This window comes from Nematolebias whitei, chromosome 3, assembly GCF_014905685.2.
Source record: "Nematolebias whitei isolate Nwh7 chromosome 3, NemWhi1, whole genome shotgun sequence".
Lineage (NCBI taxonomy): Eukaryota > Metazoa > Chordata > Actinopteri > Cyprinodontiformes > Rivulidae > Nematolebias > Nematolebias whitei.
Window position 1 is genome coordinate 15,377,123 of NC_056500.1, and position 6,814 is coordinate 15,383,936.

Sequence of the window (6,814 nt, forward strand, 5' to 3'; positions counted from 1 at the left end):
ATATATGTATGTATAATGCTCATTGATCTCTTGTCAAAACTGGTTTACAGTAGCTTGGTGTTCAGTGCGAGGTCTTGTAATCCTGGGGTTGCAGGTTCAAGCCCTGGTTGAGTCAGGAAAGGTGTCCAGTTTAAAATAATTGCCCAATTTTTCATGCAAGTTCACTCACTGTGGTGACCTCTGGGGAAGGGAGCAGCCGGAAGAAACTTGCAATCCCTTTTCAAAAATAAATGCACAATACGTCATGTTTTGGCAGCATGAAATCTCAGTGGTTTGCACTGTTGCCTCACAGCAAGAACTTCCTGGGTTCAATCCCCGGTTGGACCTGTGGTCTTTCTGTGTGGAGTTTGCATGTCCTTCTCATGCTTGCGTGGGTTTTCTCCGGGTACTCAGGTTTCCTCCCACAGACCAAAAACATGCATGTTAGGCTGCCTTCAGGTCCAGGCCTCCCTTGCAAAAGAGATCTGTGATCTCAATGGAATTTGCCTGGTTAAATAAAGGTTATTTAAATGTGCAAATTTATTGGTCCTGATGGTGTAGAATTAGCTTAAAGTTACTGAGAGGAAAAAAACAGAATTAAACTTAAAAGGTGAAACATTTTCTAAATTCCACATAGTCTTTTGACTCCTAACTCAGCACATATGAAAACTGTGTCAGTACTGGATCATCCTGGATAGAGAGGAACGATGGTTTGAGAGAGGAGTAAAGGAGGCCATCTTTGTGAAAAGAAATCGTCCATCATTAAACAGGGGTGGAGGCCTCCATGTTCAATTGTCCCCCTCTTACAATGTTGTGATTGCTAGTATCACTCAGCCCTCTGTGAACAGTAAACAGCCATCAGTGTGCTAATGATCCATTGTTAGGCTGATGGTCCTTCTTGAGCATGTGATCAGCTGGTTTTGGTTGTCAGCAGCAAAACTGGTTGATCCACTCAGAGAAGGTGCTATTTAAGAGACTGAGCTGAACACAGCACCTCAGACTGAAGAAGTCTCTCGGATGAGAGACGAAACGTTTCTACATTTTTTGTTGTTTTGCTTTGTTTTGTTTTTTTGAATGTCCAGAGGACCAGATTTAACTTTTTTAGATTTTTCTACCTGGATTATTGAGCATGCATCAGGATGTGTCAGTACTGCTTGACATTGTATTATGATAGAGTACCATTTAGTGTGATTTTTCATGATGCAAGGCTCAAATTGTGAAATATTTTAGGTCAATGGTATGTTTCCAACTCTAACACATTATTTGTAGCTTCTAATATTGGCACACCAAAGGGCACCTTGTATGTCTTTTGTGCATCTATGAAAATAGAGCATCATTTGACACTCAGGGAGTGACATGAGGAGCTGGGTAAGTAAGAAATGGAGGAGGTGACTGTCAAAGTTATGAAGGTGAAAAATAATTTAATTTATAAAACCATCCTCATGGATGCACTAAACTTCTTTTCAATGGGATGACATTGTTGCATATGATACCAGAGTTGAACATTTTGCTTTGAGGCATGCAGTTCTCCATCTTGGAGGACTCGTATCAATCCGCTGAGAGTGCAGTGGATGACGACAGACTAATGCAAGACTCCTGACACAAAGATGCAATGGAAATTTCTGGAGATCAATACATTTCAATGCAGTCAAACAGGCTTTTATTTCCTTTATTATGTGTCTCCAGGTCTTTTTGAAATGTTCAGATATTTGTAGCAACATAACCCTCTGTAACATTAAAATACTGGTGTTCCTCATAGGGAATACTGTACAGCTTCAGTAATTGTCTGAATTATTAGAATACCTAATTCAACAATAAGCAGACAATGTAGAGAAAAAAAAACACTAATGCTATTACAAACAAATTAATGCTGAGAAAATACAAAGTAATATATTAAAAACCATGTCAAGATTATATTGCTATTTGATTTAGTTTTATTTATTTTATTTCAAACTATTTGATTATTAATATTTTATTTAATGTTTTACCTGCCTATGTTGGAATAAGTAAATCATGCTCATCTGATCATGTTTAGTTTGCTGTTTAGTGTAGAATTGAACAGATCGAAAATGTCACACGAAAATGTGCTGTTTTTGTCCATTTCCTTGAAATGTAATTTTTAGTTTTGCAATGAGAGGAACTGTATTACATGCAGCAGCATTTTGGATCAACTGAAGACTTTTAAAAGAGTTTTTTGGACACCCAGATAATAAACAATTGCTATAGACCAGCCTAGACGTGACAAATGAACCAGTTTTTCTGCATCATTTTTGGACAAGATGTTTCTAAGTTTAGTGATATTACACAGGTGGAGGAAAATGGTTCTGGTAACTTTTTTTTTTTTTTATGTGGGGGTTAAAAGACATATATTGATCAAAAATAGCACCAAGATTTTTAACAATAGAACTCAAGGCCAAATTAATGCCATCTCAAGGAATGAAAGACAGCAAAATGTGTTTCTAAGATGTTCAGGTTCATACACCACAACCCTTTTGTATTGTCTGAGTTTAGTAGCAGAATGTTAAAGGTCATCCAGGTTTTTATGTCTTTTTGCCATGTTTGTAATCTAAGTAACTGATTGGATACAATGATTTTCATGGACAAATATAATGAGAATCATCAGCATAACAATAAAAATGTATCCCAAAGCTGTTTAATAACTTTACCTAATGGAAGCATATATAAAGTAAAGAGTATTTGTCCAAACACTGAACCCTGGGGAACTCCATGACTAACTTTAGCTAAGAAGATTCAGGTTATGAAGCAAGGAAGTTGGACGACAAAACTCCTCTTAAATTCAGGCTTCACTCTGACAAGTCAAAACTGACAAACTGTCAAAAATGTTGTGCTTTTGTCCCAAACTAAAATAACTCTGGTTGCTATTTGTTGCAAATAAGATACTGACTAATGATAATAACTCCACAACCCAATTGTAAAAAGAGTTATTCATCTGTAGGGTTTTAACAAAGTATTTTTTTTTAACACCCAACATTCTATTTTTGTCCATTAAAAATGAATTGTCTGTGCAGGGAAGAAATATTACATCCCTTTTTTTTATTTTATTTTTTTTTATTGCCACTTTGAGAGGCTAAATACATCAAAATGAGCAACATATTTATTTAACTTTGTATGTGACCTGGCTCACAGCAAAACCACTGAAAGCAATTCTGCTCACAGGACATAAGGGTCCCTGAAGGCCTGTTTGGCAGGAACACTTCTGTGGTATAATAAAACTAATGTGTTATTTATTAGAATCCCAGGTGACATGCAGGAAGACACAAAAATTGGTTTAACGTGGACCCTGAAATATTACATTTCCACTGCTGAAGCAAACATATCAAGCCCCATTGTTTTAAAAGGTTGAAACTACTGCCTCGCCTGAACTGACAAACACCTGAGACCATGACTCAGTTCCCAGTACATTCTGTGGATGGGTTAGCATTTCAGCAATTAGAAACTAGATATTGCTGTATCTAATTTTGCTTAAGACACACGTTTCTTTTTTAAACCAGAGACAATGAGTGCCAAAAATAATAAAATAACTTTCAAATATTTCCCTAATGTACAAACCAGCTGACAACTCGCTACATCTGCCACACAAATTTGCGCCCAGTAGGGGTTGAACGACTACATATTTTTTTTTCAAGTCGACATTAACATGATAATAGTTGATAGTTGAGTCAATGTCGACTAGTTGATGACATCATAGCTCAAGACGCAAAAAAAACCCAAGTCATTTATTATTTACAACAAAAAAAAAAGAACAACAAAACATTAGGAGTATATATTTTTACTCCTACCATTTATCATGCTGCAAATAAGACTCAGGAAAACCAAAACTATTATTAAGCTGCAAAAAATTAGTTTTTATTTTATTGAATCCACCAAATAAAATAAGCCACCGCAGCAGTGGTGGATTATCCATCGGCTGTGCTGCGCGGTGAACACCGGCTGGGGTGTGTGGTGATGGATTCTCCGGTGGAGCGCACCCCTGTTATTTATTTTTTATTTTTTTTACTATTATTGTATTTAGTGGATTAAATAAAATAACAATAAAAACAGGAGGCAGGCAGTGGTGGATTACATCATGGGGAGTGGTGGAGCAGAGGTTAGAGATAATGGGCCTGTGATCGGAAAGTCACAGGTTCAACTCCCGATACTGTTAACATAAAAATGTGGGTGGAAAAGGTGAAACACCCACACCTGTCTCCACCCTCATTTGCCCCAATTTGGGCCCCTGAGCATGGCTCTTAACCCCCACCATCTGCTCCTAAAAGCAGGTCTCTCTTGAAAATGAGTTCTCGTGACTCAATGAGACTACCTGTATAAATAAAGGGTTAATAAAAATGTTTAAAAATAATTTAAAAACAACATCATCTTTAGTGAAATACTTCCACACTGTTGATGGATTTCTACCTGTTTGGGAAGACTTTGCCTGCTTCTCGCCTTTCATCTGTTTGGTGTTGATCATGTGACACAATCACTGATTGCGACTAGTCGACATGAAATGTAAAAACTCACGAGATGCCCTAGAACTGACTGGTCAACTATTAGTCTATTCAGCCCATAGTGCTCACCCATAAAAAGAGTGCTAATGGGCAAGGAAGAACCAGTTAAATTCAAGTTTCAGTCACACTCTTAAAAACTGGTAATTTTGAAATTGACATTATTGATATGTTTGTTCTCTGAATGGTTTCATTATTACCATCATACTCTCTGATATGACACATATTCATATACTCACAAACCCTCATATTGTATGTTACTTAAAGAACTTGTTTGTCAAGAGTTTGTATAAAAACAAAAATACATCATATCTAAAAAAAACACAAACAGTAAAATGAATATTAAGTCCTTGCATTTCTGTACTTTTATGTACAGAAAGTTAGATTATTTTAATACTATGATTGTTTAGTGATGTGCCATTCTGTATGTTATATTACAATAAAGAAATCTCAATTGATTAAATATCTTAGAACCTATAGTAAGTATGTCTGCTACTCATGTTATATTTATTTTATATATAGTAGTATGTGTGATATAGTTCTATGCTCTGTGCTGTTTCACTGTGTACTGATAATACAATTCATTCATTTATTCATTACTAGACCTACTATCAGTAAAGGAGGAAACAAAACAAACAACAACAACAACAAAAAATTGTCAACAGAAATGATGGTTGTTATCAATATAATAATACTTTACAAATCATGTCTAATTGATGATTAATTTCTTAACGTATGATTTGTGAACACTGGTAGGTTAAATTTAAAAACAGATTGCAAAGATTAATCCAAGGACTTGCCCAGTAAAATTTTAAACTGAAGAAACTTCTATTAGCATTTGTGCAAATAAAAGCTAATCGCTGGTACATGTACAGCATGCGCACATGCTAACTTTATCGTATAAATATTCGTGGTTAGACAGCTGATGTTTTAAAGTTGTGTAAAACTGTAAAATGTAGCGAAAAAACCCAACTTCAGTACCTGGAATATCCTGCCGATTTTTTCTGTCGTCATATCTTCATCTTTAAGCGTAACTCGTTTGTTTCCCTTGAACAAAAAAACTGAGCTGTCCATCTCTACGTTGGCTACGGCCACCGTCGTGTGCTAGCTATGGGGTTACCTTACAGTATGTATCGACCATCAGAACAACTTCCGGGTCACACATTTGATAGAAAACAAATATCAAAACCAAATAAGTCCAGAGGACAGTTTTCTAAAGTTCAATTTTTGATGTGAGGTTAAAGTCAAAAAAGCAGAAAACAATGACGGTATTGTATTTTTTGAATCGCACATAAAAACGAATAATGAAATGACAAGTCGTTTTTTTCATAATTTGATTTTTGATTGTCAATGAAAAAACAATTGAACGAAAGGTACATGGACCTACATCTCCCTCCTCTGATCCATCACTTGAAATAGCTCAACTCTAAAAAAAAGGCACGCTGGTAGGCTGTGCTTGTTTTGTTTAATGACATTTGCCAAACAAAAAGCTGAGAAAGAAGCCAGCCTTCTTTTCAGGTTGGAAACAAAATGTGCGTATATCTACCAAGAGGTGCCAGAGGGGTCGATCTCGTTTTCCATCTCCCTGCCATGTCTGGAAGGAGGTTTTGTGAGGAAAACAACAGCAAGTACAGTGTGTGCTGCGGGCCAAATGGAGGAGGAAGCAGCGCTTAATGTAAAGGAATGGATTAGAGAGGATGATTATGCCTCAGAGTGAGAGCAGAACAAAGTAAAAGAAGAGGAAAAGCAGTGAGCAAGAAATTGATATGCAAGTGTGCATGCGTTTTTGTGAACATGTATGATCAATGTGGATTTATCTTATAAAGTAAATAATTTTAAATCCCAAGAGTACATTTATGTCAAGTGTGGGTGTGTTCACAAAAGAAATGTTTCACTCGTTTTTTTTTTTTTTTTTTGTTTGTTTGTTTTGTTTTAATTCAAGTGAAAAGAAACGACACACTCACTGTAAACTACATTTTGCCCCTGCAAATTGCATTCAGAATTGGGTGAGTTCTATTTTGAATACTATATATTTAGTAGTGATGTGTGGTGGCACTATGTGTGGGATTAGATTTCTTAACAAGTAACACGTTTAAGATGCATATGTCCAATGCATTCTATCACAAATATATTATATTATATTATATTATTAGTAGCGTATAACCTAGATCTTTAAGCGTACTGTTTGGCATTTGTTTAGCGTATATCCTGTATGCTTTACTACTTCTTTTTATACTTTATATTTTGCAATATTTAGGGTGTAGCTGGGACCCTGTGTACATAATTTTGTTCCAACTCATGTACCACATGTGGTGGAAACAACAATAAAG